General features: G+C 44.9%; 1 pseudogene; it reads right to left on the bottom strand.

The window, feature by feature from the left end:
• Window positions 1–11138: 11138 nt before the first annotated feature.
• LOC136398512 (small ribosomal subunit protein eS8 pseudogene) lies at window positions 11139–12064 on the bottom strand (annotated as a pseudogene).
• Between the last annotated feature and the right edge of the window lie 3215 nt (window positions 12065–15279).

The following is a 15279-nucleotide window of genomic DNA, read 5'->3' as shown; positions in this document are numbered from 1 at the left end:
TTCATTTTAGAAAGGAGAGAGAGAGAGAGGAGAGAGACAGAGAGAGAAGGGGGGGAGGAGCAGGAAGCATCAACTCCCATATGTGCCTTGACCAGGCAAGCCCAGGGTTTCCAACCAGCAACCTCAGCATTTCCAGGTCAACGTTTTATCTACTGCGCCACCACAGGTTAGGCCCTCCCTGAGCCTAATTTGAATTAAGTATGCTAAATAAGAGGGCTTCAGGCAGGGCCCTGTTGGCAAGATACCCACTGTGCCCCATTGTTTCTGAGTCACCTAGCAAGGGTTTGCCTGTCTTGTGTGTTCAGCTTTTCCTCAACTACCTAAACATGCCCATTTGCACTTCGGAAATCTAATACCCCATTTCCCGCTTTTCTCTTTTGTCCAAAATGTCTAATATACCCAATGTTGCCTGGGCATATTTGTAATTTTCATAAATTAATTATGTCTGTATTAATTCCTCGTGCAGATGTATTAAACTTTGATTTTTGTTTTTAATTTTTTTTCTTTGTTTATTGATTTTAGAGAGGGAGGGAGAAAGTGAGAGACAGGACCATAGATCTGTTCTTTTATGTGCCTTGACTGGGAATCAAACTGGCAACCTCTGCGCTTGAGGATGATGTTCTAACCAACTGAGCTGTCTGACCAGAGCTAAACTTTGGTTTTTCTCCAGTTAATCTGTCTGTGAATTTCATTATTAGCCCAGCCAGAAGACTTAGATGTGCTGTTGGTGGTGAGAATGAAAACACCACCAGATGTTAGACCGGTGGGGTCAAACCAGACCTTGATTTGGCAACCTTTTTATACTTGAGTTCTGGCTAGGAAAGAATTCAGAGCCAAGACTCAAAATAGTAAAGAAAGTTTATTTACAAAGTCACAGAGGTAGCCTGACCAGGCAGTGGCACAGTGGAAAGGGTGTTGGACTGGGACACAGAGAACCCACTTTTGAAACCCCAAGGTCTCTGGCTTGAGCCCAAGGTCACTGGCTTGAGCAAGGGGTCACTCACTTTGCTGTAGTCCCCAGGTCAAGGCACATATGAGAAAGCAATCAATAAACAACTAAGGTGCTGCAGTGAAGAATTGATGCTTCTCATCTCACTCCCTTCCTATCTATCTGTCCCTATCTGTTCTTCTCTCTGTCTCTGTCAAACATGTTAATCCAAATTCGGAGGGACCCGAAATTTGGAAGACAGAAGCAAGGTCTGTCGTTTACACATTAAAGTTTTATTGCCTAGCTTGGCCAAGCGGCGGGAACTCTGACAGAAATCTGACAGAGAGTGCGTTGGCCCTTTGTTCTACTTAGTTTTTATAGTTTTGTAAATGGGAAGTACAGAAGCAAAAATTGCAATTAGGAGCCCCTTACCGCTATTGGTTATAGTCATATGTCCTTTAACATGATAGGACCACGTTCAATTTGCAAACCATACATCATTTTGGAGAAAACAAAATTTACAAGTCAACACAATGGTAGAAAGATATCTCTTTACATATTAAAAGGCCTTCCTATATTTTCTAGTGTTCATCCGCCATCTCTCTGTCCAGAGTCAGACGTATTAACCACATTCATTTACATAAGAGAGGTAGTTTCTGTGGGGACAAATGCCCGCAAATGGCTCACAGTTATAAGAAAAGGTTTATTTTGGCTTTTCCCTTCCTGCACCTGGCTAGCCATTCACTCCTTTCCCACAGGTGTGGTGGAATGTCAGGGAATCTATGCTTTCCTTCCCTTTTCATTTACAATACAATGGCAAGGGCCATCCTGGTTATGCCAATCACACAGTATAGAGACTATGTCTCACAATTTCTCTGCACACCTTAACCCAAATTAATAAAATGTTCTCCAAGCTTCCTAAAATATTAATATTAATTCTGTAGCCTTTTGGTACTTTACAACACCTGCGGGTGAAATGGCTCAGTGGCTCCTCAATACACACACACAAAAAGTCACAGAGGAGAAGAAATAGGCTTTAGGAAACAAGTTACACAGGCAAAAGTAGGAGAGTTTAAGGGAGCTTAGGCAAGAGAAGGGTACCTGGGAAGGGAGACAGGGGAGGACAAAAGTGCAGGCATGCTCCCTGGAGGGAGAGAGCACCCTATTATTTTTCTATTTATTTATTTATTTATTTATTTATTTATAGCAAAAGAGAGAGAGAGAGAGAGACTGAAAGACAGGAAGGTAGAGAGAGATGAGAAGCATCAACTCATCATTGTGGCACTTTAGTTGTTCATTAATTGCTTTCTCATATATGCCTTGATCAGGGGGCTCCAGCCAAGCCAGTGACCCTTTGCTCAAGCCAGCAACCTTTGGGCTCAAGCCAGTGACCTTGGGCTTCAAGCAAGTGACTATGAGTCATGTCTATGATCCCATGTTCAAGCCGGTGACCCCGCCCTCAAACCAGATGGGCCTATACTCAAGCTGGTGACCTCAGGGTTTTAAGCCTGGGTCCTCAGAGTCGCAGGCCAATGTTCTTTCCACTGCACCACCACCTGGTCAGGCTTTACTTACTTACTTATTTATTTATTTATTTTTATTTATTTATTTTTTACAGAGACAGAGAGTGAGTCAGAGAGAGGGATAGACAGGGACAGACAGACAGGAACGGAGAGAGATGAGAAGCATCAATCATTAGTTTTTCATTACGCATTGCAATACCTTAGTTGTTCATTGATTGCTTTCTCATATGTGCCTTGACGGCGGGCCTTCAGCAGACCGAGTTACCCCTTGCTGGAGCCAGCGACCTTGGGTCCAAGCTGGTGAGCTTTTGCTCAAACCAGATGAGCCCGCGTTCAAGCTGGCCACCTCGGGGTCTCGAACCTGGGTCCTCAGCATCCCAGTCCGACGCTCTATCCACTGCGCCACCACCTGGTCAGGCACTTTTTTTTTAATGAGATATAATTTATATACAATAAAATTCATAGATCTTAAGCGTAAAATTCAGAGGTTTTTTTTTTTGTTTTTTTTTGTTTTTTGTATTTAGCTTAAGTTGGAAATGGGGAGGCAGTCAGACAGACTCCCGCATGCGCCCGACCGGGATCCACCCAGCATGCCCACCAGGGGACGATGCTCTGCCCATCTTGGGGCGTCGCTCTGCCGCAATCAGAGCCATTCTAGTGCCTGAGGCAGAGGCCACAGAGCCATCCTCAGTGCCCAGGCAAACTTTGCCCCAATGGAGCCTCGGCTGCGGGAGGGGAAGAGAGAGACAGAGAGGAAGGAGAGGGGGAGGGGTGGAGAAGCAGATGGGTGCTTCTCCTGTGTGCCCTGGCCGGGAATTGAACCTGGGACTCCTGCACGCCAGGCCGATGCTCTACCACTGAGCCAACCGGCCAGGGCCAAAAATTCAGAGTTTTGACAAAAGTGTGTACTTATGTAACTCATCTCTATCAAAATAAAGGCCATTTCCATTACAGCTCCCTTCCTCAATTTTCTTATATCTTTTCCCAGTCACCCTACCCCCAACCCCATCCTTGTCCCAGGCAACTTTGTTCTGATTTTTATCCCTTTAGCCTAGCTTTGCCTGTTCTAGAATTTCAAATCCTAAAACAGGAGTTCTAGAACAGACAAAGCTTTTCATCTGCCTTTTATTGCTGAGCATAATGTTCATGAGATTCATCTGTGTCACGTTTTAAGGGTACTTTTGATAACAAAACCCCACAATTTTTTTTTTTTTTGTATTTTTCTGAAGTGATAAGTGGGAAGACAGACAGACTCCCGTATGCGCCCAACTAGGATCCACCCAGCATACCCACAGAGGGTGATGCTCTGCCCATCTGGGGCGTTGCTCCACTGCAACTGGAGCCATTGTAGCGCCTGAGGCGGAGGCCATAAAGCGCCTGGCAAACCCTGCTCCAATGGAGCCTTGGTTGCGGGAGGGGAACAGAGAGGTAGAGAGAAAGGAGAGGGGGAAGGGTAAAGAAGCAAATGGGTGCTTCTCCTGTGTGCTCTGGCTGGGAATCAAACCCGGGACTTCTACACAGTGGGCCAGTGCTCCACCACTGAGCCAATCAGCCAGGGCCTGAAACCCCATAATTTATTGGGTACTGTGCTTGGTGTTGAGTGCTTGTGGTAGCTTTGTTCTGGGTCAGCTTAGTTGAGCTGGATCTATGTTTCCCAAAATTCCTTTCCCTGTATATTTCAGGTAAGTATTGACTCCAAGGGAAATTTGTGTGGCATTTGGAAGTTGTAAGTGGAGCAGCAGCATTGATTTTAATGCTCTGGAGGTAGGTGTAGAGCACCAGGCAGTGAGACAGCTCAGTACTCTGCTAGTTCACGGGCTGAGGCAGCACAGACCTGCAGATCTTCTGGCCCCCACCGGAACTCCTTCAGCTTCTCCAGTCTGGGTCAAGTGCATGTGGCTCCACGTAAAGGGTGCCAGCACCTCCTGCAGGGCACCCATAACATCAAGGATGTTCGTGGTGAGAATCAGACCTGGGTTTTAGTTTGTCCTTACAAGTTTCGTTTGTCCTCCCTCTCATCCAAGCCCAGCTTTCTTTTCTGATTGTCAGTATGGAGGCCTCTGGTGATTGAAGTTTAAACACTAGATACAGAGGCAACAGCCTTGCTGCCTTCTATCAGGTCCCACAATTGTGTAATTCTATCTAATTCCTGTGATAAATCCTTTATTCTATGTTCTTCATAAAATTCTGCTTCTCTGTTCAAATCCTGACTAAGTCAGGAAGGACTAGAAGTCAAAATCCATGTGGAAAATACACCCCATGTGAAGCCAAGCCTCCTAGCTCCTTAGATTTGGAACCCAGCAGGTCTCTTCAGTGTAACTGTGGCTGCACCCTGGACTCTGAGCATGGCTGAAACGCTCCTCCTCTATCTCCCAGCACCAATTCTTGTTCTTCATATATTCTTATTCCCTTCCCCTCACTACAGCTGCTCCTGGACCACATCAAACTGCCTGCCCTTGATGCTCCCTTTTATCTTAGTTCATCAGTTCTCTGACTTCCTTTATCTCTTCACCAGTCTGCACCTCCTAGAGTATCACTTGCTAGCAGTTTCAGTGCTGTTAAGAAAAGTTATCCAAACTTGAAAACAAAGCAGGAGAATAAATTCCTGTCAGTTCAATGTTTAACATGGTTTAAGAGGCTCACTAAAGATTATTTCCTTATCTAGAAGAAGGAATTCAAGTTTGACTTTGCTATTTACTATTGATTATAGCCCAGACATTCTGTTAGCTTCCAGATTTTGTCCAATAGAGATGCAAATGATTTCTATCCACTGGGAAAGATAACTTTTGGTTTTGTTGCCCTATAGAACATCATCCAGTTTTGTATCTAATTTAATAAATATATTCTAACACTCATTTTTTAAAATAATTATCTAGTTTCTTGATGCTCTTATTTTTTTTTGTTTGTTTTTTTAAAGTTTATTTTTTTATTTATTCATTTTTAGAGAGAAGAGAGAGGGGGAGAGAGAGGAGAGAGGAGGAGCTGGAAGCATCAACTCCCATATGTACCTTGACCAGGCAAGCCCAGGGTTTCGAACCGGCGACCTCAGCATTTCCAGGTCAACACTTTATCCACTGCACCACCACAGGTCAGGCCTCTTGATGCTCTTAGAACAAGCTTTACCATCTTACTGGTACACTTATTAATTGATGAATTGATGAATCTTTTACACATGTTCATTTTACATTTGTATCAGAATAATTTTTATATTTTTGAAAATTATACTTGGCTAATACCTTCACTTCCTAGTCCATTTGGAGCATCAGCTCTACAAACCATCAACCCTTTATGCATCTAGGCATTTGCAACAACCTGTTATGTGATGCCGTTTTCCTCCAACAGTATCCAGCAGGGCCAGAAATGGAGAAGACTAGTTATGTTTGCTCTACAGAAGTTTAATCCACCATCTCTCTTTCCTATATCCTCACCTTCTTCCTTGACTCCTTCCCCTCAACCACCAAGTATGATCAAATTTTGCCCATCTTGAAAATATATCACTTTTGACCTGAGAATATCCGAGCATAGGGGCAAACGATGTGGTTGTTGTTTGGGTTATCACACTCTTGAGTCGCTGTCCATTACTCATTGGAGTAGAAAGAACCAAGATTTAGGTAAGAAATTAGGGGAGCCTGACCAGGCAGTGGCACAGTGGATAGAGCACTGGACTGGGATGCCGAGGACCCAGGTTCGAGACCCCGAGGTCGCCAGCTTGAGCGCAGGCTCATCTGGTTTGAGCAAAGCTCACCAGCTTGGACCCAAGGTCGCTGGCTCGAGCAAGGGGTTACTCGATCTGCTGAAGGCCTACGGTCAAGGCACATATGAGAAAGCAATCAATGAACAACTAAGATGTCACAATGAAAAACTGATGATTGATGCTTCTCATCTCTCTCCGTTCCTGTCTGTCTGTCCCTGTCTATCCCTCTCTCTGACTCTCTCTCTGTCTCTGTAAAAAAAAAAAAAAGAAAGAAAAGAAATTAGGAGAGAAGAGGGAAAGGCAGGTTCTTGACTTTAGGTCACCCCTACTCCAAGCAAAAGTAATTCTTCATATTTTCTGTCTTTGCTTACTGTGTCCTCCTAGAACCTGAGTTTTGAGGCCAATACCTCTGTTTGGTATTTCTTTTTTTTGTTTGTTTGGTATTTCTTTTCTTTTTAAGGTTTTATTTATTGATTTTGGAGAGAGGTGAAAAAGAGAAAGGCAGGAAGGAGGGAGGAGCGGGAAGTATCAACTCCCAGTTGCTTCTCATTTGTGCCTTGACCGGGCAAGCCTGGGATCTGGAACTGGCAACTTCAGCATTCCGGGGCTGCCACGAACCAGTGCGGCTAGTAATTCCAGGTCCTGAGTGGGAACAGCTTGGAATTAAGAAAATAGACTTAGGCCTGGCCTGTGGTGGCGCAGTGGATAAAGCGTCGACCTGGAAATGCTGAGGTCGCCGGTTCGAAACCCTGGGCTCACCTGGTCAAGGCACATATGGGAGTTGATGCTTCCAGCTCCTCCCCACCTTCTCTGTCTCTCTCTCTCCCTCTCTGTCTCTCTCTCTCCCTTTCTCTCTCCTCTCTAAAATGAATAAATAAAATTAAAAAAAAAGAAAAAAAGAAAAAAAGAAAATAGACTTAAAAAGAGAAAAGGATGGGCTCAGGAGGACTGCCTGCAACACAAAAGATAGCTTGCAAAAAAACGAGTCTCCACCCCCCCACCTGCTTTATTTATTAGGGCAAAGTGAGGTTATTAGCAAATTAAAGAGATCATTAAAACAAAGTCACATTTCCAAGGCAACTCAAGAATTCTTCCAAGTGCAGAAAACCCCCATCATACATAACATCTTAACTTCACAGAACAAAGGATAAAAAGGAAACTGCCTCCAGTCTATCCAGGGACATAGAGGACAGGACAAGTACAAACAATCCAGCACCACAGCTAACATGGAGGTGTGGAGAAAAACAGCCTTTAGAAACTTTTACTAAGCAAGTGAGGCGGGGTTTGGGCAAACTGTCAGCTTGTTGCCAGTTCCCCACACCTCTGTCCCCCCAAAATCTAAACCGCACAGACCCTGTCGGCTTGTGGTCCCTAACACAAGGCGATGCTTTACTCACTGTACCACCACAGGTCAGGGTGTTATGTATTTTTTATCATGGCCTTCATTCATTCCATCATTTATTCATGCATAATGTATTTATTGTCTCATAAATAATGCATTGTGCCTGATCAGGCAGTGATGCAGTGGGTAGAATGTTGGACAGGGACACGGAGAACCCAGGTTTGAAAACCCGAGGTCCCCGGCTTGAGTGCAGGCTCACCAGCTTGAGTGTGGTGTCACTGGTTTGAGCGTGGGATCATAGACATGACCCCATGGTCACTGTCTTGAGCCCAAGGTCGCTGGCTTGAGCAAGGTGTCACTTACTCTGCTGTAGCCACCTGATCAAGGCACATATGAGAAAGCAGTCAATGAACAACTAAGGTGCTGCAACGAAGAACTGATGCTTGTCATTTCTTTCCCTTTCTGTCTGTCTGTCCCTATCTCTCTCTCTCTGTTAACAAACAAACAAACAATACATTGCATTGCATTAATTGCTAAAGATAAAATAGATAGCAAAGACCTGTTCCCTGCTTCACAGAACTCAAAGTCTGGTGTGAGAGAAAGACATTCGAAGAATCCCCAAATACAGAATTACGTATGTAAAAAGTACCACAAGGCCCTGGCCGGTTGGCTCAGCGGTAGAGCATCGGCCTGGCATGCAGGAGTCCCGGGTTCAATTCCCAGCCAGGGCACACAGGAGAGGCGCCAATTTGCTTCTCCACCCCTCCCCCTCTCCTTCCTCTCTGTCTCTCTCTTCCCCTCCCGCAGCGAGGCTCCATTGGAGCAAGGATGGCCCGGGCGCTGGGGATGGCTCTGTGGCCTCTGCCTCAGGCGCTAGAATGGCTCTGGACACAACAGAGCAACGCCCCAGAGGGGCAAAGCATCGCCCCCTGGTGGGCATGCCTGGTGGATCCCGGTCGGGCACATGCGGGAGTCTGTCTGACTGCCTCTCCGTTTCCAGCTTTGGAAAAATGAAAAAATAAATAAATAAATAAATAAAAAGTACCACAAAAGAGAACTATTTAGGGCTCTGGGAAGATCTGACCCACCTAGTAGGGACAATAAAAGGTTTCTTTGAAGAAACAATGATCATGCTGAGGTTTGAAGGATGAGAGGGCTCTAATTAGACAAAACTGAGGCCCTGACTAGGCGGTGGCACAGTGGATAGAGCATCGAACTGGGATGCCAAGGACCCAGGTTCGAGACCCTGAGGTTGCCAGTTTGAGTGCAGGCTCATCTGGTTTGAGCAAAGCTTACCAGCTTGGACCCAAGGTCGCTGGCTTGAGCAAGGGGTTATTCGGTCTGCGGAAGGCCCACAGTCAAGGCACATAACGAGAAAGCAATCAATGAACAACTAAGGTGTCGCAAAGAAAAACTAATGATTGATGCTTCTCATCTCTCTTTGTTCCTACCTGTCTGTCCCTATCTGTCCCTCTCTCTGACTCTCTCACTGTCTCTGTAAAAAAACAAAAAAACAAAACTGAGGGAGCAGAACATTACCGACAGGAGGCAGAGCTTGGGCACAGTTCTGCAGGGATGGGGAGGGGTGAGGGAGTGCACCATGTGCTGGAGGAGGAGAAAGAAGACTAGAGTGGCAAGGTCTTGATGAAGCTCTCTGGGCTGCAGGGACCACACCATGCAGAGCCTTGAGGGTGTTAGGTAGTGGGCAGTTCATCCTTAGGAAGAAGGGAAGCCATTGGAATGGGACTTGCGTAATAAGATTTGCGTTTTGGAAGATTCCTCTGGCTGTTGTGCAAAGAATGAGTAGGGAGGGGTACATGTGTGGATGTAGAAAGGGGTGGCCACTTGAGACCAGGATTCAGGTGTTTCTGGGTGCCCTGATTAAATTCATCTTCATCTCACATCACTTGTTCCCATACACCTTTGTCCTTCTTTCTGTTCTTCCTTGGTGGCCTCAAAATACCTGCTTTTGCCTGACCTGTGGGGATGCAGTAGATAAAGTGTTGACCTGGATGCCTGTGTGAATCCCTGGGCTTGCCTGGTCAAGGCACATACAGGAAGCAACTACTGCCAGTAGATGCTTCCTGCTTCTCTTCCCTCTTTCTCCCTCTCAGAGGTGGATTAAGGTCGGTGGAGGACCTGGGCGCAGAAGAAAATATTAGGCCCCTTAAAAAAGAGAGAGAAGGAAAATAAAAATACATGTTGACTATATTTTTAAATAAATAAAAAATATTATGTACTGTTAATGTGAAAATTGCACATATTAAACCAAACTTGGTGTCATTAGAAAAAAAGTGTCAGGTTGGGGTTTTGCGGGGCCTTTCAGAACTTAGGGCCCAGGGCGCATGCCCAGTGCGCCTGCCATTAAAATCGCCTCTGCTTACTCTCCCTCTCTCCTTTCTCCCATCTCTCCAAAAAATCAATCAATAAATTTTTTTAAAGATTTTATTTATTCATTATAGAGAAGGGAGAGAGAAAGAGAGAGAGAGAGAGAGAGAGAGAAGGGGAGGAGCAGAAAGCCTCAACTCCCGTATGTGCCTTGACCAGGCAAGCCCAAGGTTTCAAACCAGCGACCTTAGTCTTCCAGGTCAACACTTTATTCACTGCGCCACCATAGGTCAGGCCACTCCTTGTCTCTGTACATGGTGTGCAACCATTTACCCTGTCATGCCTAGAAAACTAGAGTCTTCCCAAATTGTTCCCTTTTCTTACCTCCTATATCCTGTTGACTCCACCTCCTAGGTCCTCTCCTCCAGAACCTTCTCCCCACCAATATCAGTCCAGGCTCTTGTTGCTTTCTCCTTTCACATGGTTTCCCTACCTCAGTCCTCTGCCCCTTCAGTCGGTCCTTGGTACCACTAACAAAGGAAATTTTCCACACACCTGACCACATCAGTCCCTGGATTAGTCATCGTTTAGATAAAATTCAAACACCCTTATCCTCTGCCCTTTACCCTAAGCCTCATCTTTCTTTCTTTTTTTTTTTTTTTTTTTTTTTTTTTTTTTCTGAAGCTGGAAACGGGGAGAGACAGTCAGACAGACTCCCGCATGCGCCCGGGATCCACCCGGCACGCCCACCAGGGGCCACGCTCTGCCCACCAGGGGGCGATGCTCTGCCCCTCCGGGGCATTGCTCTGCCGCAACCAGAGCCACTCTAGCACCTGGGGCAGAGGCCAAGGAGCCATCCCCAGCGCCTGAGCCATCTTTGCTCCAATGGAGGCTTGGCTGAGGGAGGGGAAGAGAAAGACAGAGAGGAAGGAGGGGGGGGGGGTGGAGAAGCAAATGGGCGCTTCTCCTATGTGCCCTGGCCGGTAATCGAACCCGGGTCCCCCGCACACCAGGCCGACGCTCTACCGCTGAGCCAACCGGCCAGGGCAAGCCTCATCTTTCATCATCTCCCCATATGTACCCTATAATCTCACTATATTTAATTACTTTTTTTATATATCCAACTACTTTTAGTTTTCCGAACTTAACTTACCATGATTTTTCCTTCTCCTCCTTCCTCTCCTTCTCTTCTTCCTTCTCCTCTTCCTCCTCCTCTTCTTCTTCTTCTTCTCCTCCTTTTTTTAAGAACAAGAAACACCTTTGTTACAGGAGCTAAGATAACAGGGAAGAGGACTTGTTTATCTTTCCAGGCCTTGATTTTCCTCAGCTAAAACTCCAGCCATCTGCTTAGCCACACTGGCCTGCCCCTGAAGTGATGTGTACAGGAAGCTGGTCCTGCTGGGACCACTCCTTGAGAAGACTGCTGACTGTGTCATTCTTTTTCCTTCCATCGTATTGCTTCTGAATTTTCTTTGATTGTCTTTTGTTTAAATCTCTTCCTCCTCAGGAGTCAGCTTGGCCCCCTTCTTAGGGTCCAGGGGCAGTGCCTAGTGGGACTCATACCACTGTTGGAAGGGTGTGCTGCCAATGAGCATGATGCAATTGTCTAGTACGGTCAAGGTACGAACCAGCTCATCATGCGTGTATTGCTAACATCAATAATCCTCATTCTGAATGTACAATGTTCTGATCCCCAGGAGAACTTGACCACGTCTAGCCTCAAGGCTCAGTTCTTCTTGTTACCTCCTTTCATGTGGACTGTGTGTATGCAGTGTGTGCCAATCTTAGTATTGGCAGCAGGGCATCCCAGCTCGTATTTTCACATGTTGTGGTAGGACTTTCTCTTGCCCCTAGTCTTGTGCTGCTTATGCCAATTGTCCTGAGAGATGTCTATGGCTTGGTGCTGGCTGGAAAGACCTCCCCATCTTTAGACCTTTGTATAAGCTGTTCTCTGGCCTGACCTGTGGTGGCATAGTGGAACACTGAGGTCTCCAGTTCAAAACCCCGGGCTTGTTCAAGGCACATATGGGAGTTGATGCTTCCTGCTCCTCCCCCCTTCTCTCTCTTTCCCATCTCTAAAAAACAAACAAACAAAAAACCCTGTTCTTTCTGCTCTAAATGCTCTTCCCCTACTCCATTGACCTGATAAATTCCTTCGTCTCAGGACAATTTGGATAGTCTCCTCTGCAAAGCCTTCTCTCTGCTCTCCTAGCACCTTGACCATACCACGTGTCTTCTTCTGTAGTCATCTCACCTGCCTGAGTCCTGGACTGGGAATCCCTTGATCAGATTGATTCTGTCTTGTTTATCTACAGAATATCAACAGTATAATAAAACAACGTTATTTGAGGACCTGATGTACAAGCTTCTTTTGCAATGAAATCCGAAGTTGGTAAGTGCCAGAGTTACCTGATACACAAATAAATATTTCAGTTTTCAGACTCAGATGTAAGCTTCACGGTTGACAACAGCATTCAATGAGTTAAGGCTAGCCTGACCTGCGGTGGCGCAGTGGGTAAAAGCGTCGACCTGGAACACTGAGGTCGCTGGTTCGAAATCCTGGGCTTCCCTGGTCAAGGCACATATGGGAGTTGATGCTTTCTGCTCCTCCCTCCCTCCCTTCTCTCTCTCTCTCTCTCTCTTTCTCTCTCTCTCTCTCTGTTTCCTCTCTAAAATGAATAAATAAAATCTTTTTAAAAAATGAGTTAAGGCTAACTATGATGTCACAAACTATTTAAATGTTGTAGCTTGAGGTCCAAATTGTTACAACTTGTTAAAACTGTACTTACATGAAAATATAATAATGATGATGCTTAATTATTAGCCAAAGTGCTCTCTCTTAGCTGAAATGCTTATTTGTTGGTCTACCATGAATGTGTTCAAATAATAATCACTCTCTTCGGTGTTCAGGAGTTCAGTAGCCACATTGAACTTTGGAGCCCTGAAAGAAAAGCAATTAAGTTCCCTTGAAAGATCCTCCTGGAGATTAGTTTATAGACTCCTCAGACTTCAGTCTCATCATGGATTTGGGTACCATGATGTATTTCTCTTCTAAAAAGCTCAGTGTTATACTCTAGTATTATTGTTATTATTAATATGTAGCTCTTATTTACTTATTTATTTATTTACGTATAGCTCTTTAATTTTTAACTTCATGTGTATGTCTGATCTCTTCCAACTGGGCTGGAGGTTCTTGAGGTCTGATGTCTTTTACTTCCTGGCCACCATTAATGCTTAGTACAGAGTTGTATAACTTAAATTAAGTAACGTAAAGTGCTTAGTAAACATGTGTTAAGTAAACATTGCACACATTAATCCCATGCCAGCCCTGGGCTTCAGTGGAATGATTTGACCCTACTGCCTCAAACACCTCCCTCAGTGACATGCGCCTGTGCCTAAAATTCCCATCATTCTTGGCTCTTTTGGAGAAAACATTATCTCCAAAAGGCCTACATTAAAATATAAATTGCTGATGTGGGAGGTGTCACTAGCAAATGGTCTTTAATAGCTTCCTCGTAGAGAGCTTGAGCCTAGAATTGTATCCAGGTAAGAGCCAGAGAACCTAGAGTCCCATTCTGGGGTGTGGATTAGGTGGAGCATCCAATGATAGCTGTGACAGATGAAGGGTGGAGCATGGAGCATGAGTCCACTGGGCTGGACACCTGTGGGGTAGGGCAGGGGAATGCCTAACTGGGTTAGCTTGCATCTCAGTACAACCAGAATTGGTTTGTGGCAATAGAGCCCTCACAGACTAACCCAGTGCTGTTGGGTACGAACCAAGTGTTCAAGTTAATGAATTCCCATCTGACCAAGGCTACACTCAGAGCATTATCTGAATGGTGACTAGGAGCTAGTCCAGTTCTCTTTGCTGTCTGTCCTACATTCAGAAATATCTGCTAATCTCATTGCAATTGCAATGAGGACCAAAGCAGGGAATAGAGAGAAACAATTTTGGGATTAAGCAGAAGGCTTTATTCAGTCCCGTTCTCATCTGGAATTGTCCCCCAAAATCATGAGGGGATGGGTTGATGTGGTGTGGCCCTTGCCCTACAACCAATATAGCTTCTGAATTCTGAGTGATCTGTACATAAACATAGCTATGCCCACATGTGACATACCTATGTTTAAGTGCCTCTATATGTATAATTCCAAGACTTGTTTCTATAAATTGCTCGCTAGTGTGGCGGGCAAGAATCAGAAATCAGCAGCATCCCAAAGTGAATGGGGCGTTCACGGCACTAGGCATGGTTCTCTTTCCTCTACCAACTCCAGCAGGAAGCAAGCAGGGAAGATTCCTGTGATTACAAGGGCTTGGCTGCTTTATTACTTTCATTCGTATGGGCATTTTTTTACAAGAAGCAAGCAAACTACAAAATATTTTATAACCTTTCAGGTAGAAACTATGACACCACATTTCAAAGAATAAAGACCTCCTGTAAAGATCCGCACCTCACTAAGTTGTACTTTGGGAATCATTGGGAAGTTATTAAGTGCCAGAGATGATCTGATTCACAAATAAACATTTCTCTAAGTTTTGACTATTAAGACATCAATTTTAGAGATGATAACTCCACAGCTACGTGGGGTGGGGGAAAAGATTAGGTTTTGGAGTTGCACATACTTACGGTCAAACCTTAGTACCTTCATCCACCAATGGGATCTTAGGCGTTGCCTAACTCTACCTAACCAGTTTTCTCATTTGTAAAATGGAAATAAGGGATACAGTTTCTGTAGAGATTGAATAAGATAATGGGAAGAAAGCACATTATGAGTGCTTGCCACATGTTCATTTTGCCTTTTTCCTTTCTAAGTGATTGGCTTTATTAACTAACTACAAAGGAAGATTTCAGACCAGTAGCCAAATAAGGCTCTGAAACCCCTCAAGAGTAAGAAGAGTCTAAAAATTAAGCTGCAAAAAAAAAAAATCAGTCTGTTTCATTAATATTTAGAATGATCTAGAACTGGATGGTAGCCAGACCAATCCTGATTCTATTGATTCTATGAACTGAAGTCACCTGTGTGGGTATCTGTCTCACTACTTGTTGGGCAGATAAAATGTATTATGCTCACTTTGTTAAAGAGGCCGTTGCCCAGGTGATATTAATGTGTGTTGGGGTGGGCTAAAGGCAGGCAGAATCCTTGTAGCCTGGGGCTTGGTTTTGGGATTAAGCCTTTCCCACCCTTTTTGCTGTAGGGTGGTACAATCCTATCATGCCTCATAGAAGTGACTTTGTATTAGAGACTTCCCTGTTATGTATATTGGATTAAGGGTTTGGATTTCTACACTATAAAATGGGGACGGAACGAGAGTTTGGGCTCTTGGTTCCTGAGATTAGCATGAGAGAGCAGAGAAAGTAGAGCCAGCAGCGGAAGGCGGCCACGTGGAGGAGGCCAGGAAAAGCAGCCAAGATGGTGGAGTGCTGAGTGAGATGCCAGTTTGTACAGAGTTTGTATCTGGGATAAG

Source organism: Saccopteryx leptura, chromosome 3 (assembly GCF_036850995.1).
Source record: "Saccopteryx leptura isolate mSacLep1 chromosome 3, mSacLep1_pri_phased_curated, whole genome shotgun sequence".
Classification (NCBI taxonomy): Eukaryota; Metazoa; Chordata; class Mammalia; order Chiroptera; family Emballonuridae; genus Saccopteryx; species Saccopteryx leptura.
This window is presented reverse-complemented; position numbering and strand designations above follow the sequence as displayed.